Here is a 284-nt window from a genome sequence, read left to right on the forward strand (position 1 = left end):
AGGGAGAGGGGGCCCTGAGGGGGAGACGCGGGTCCTGCCTGCCTGGGGCTGGGTCCTGCCCTGCTCCTGAGCCGAGACCCTCTCTCTTTCGGCAGCAAGCGGCTCGGGAAACACAAGGCAAGGCTGTTCGGTAAGAAAAGAAGCATTGCTGAAACTCTTCTCAGGAATCCCACTGATGCATCCCGACAGGAACAAATCAGTTCGTCTTTTTGTCTCAGCCACACTTGGGGCTGGAGCAAGCACTCGTGTGTGGCTCAGTAGCCACGTCAGTGAGCAAAGCGGCC

The sequence above is a fragment of the Cariama cristata genome, unplaced genomic scaffold, assembly GCF_000690535.1.
Source record: "Cariama cristata isolate BGI_N322 unplaced genomic scaffold, ASM69053v1 scaffold23364, whole genome shotgun sequence".
Classification (NCBI taxonomy): domain Eukaryota; kingdom Metazoa; phylum Chordata; class Aves; order Cariamiformes; family Cariamidae; genus Cariama; species Cariama cristata.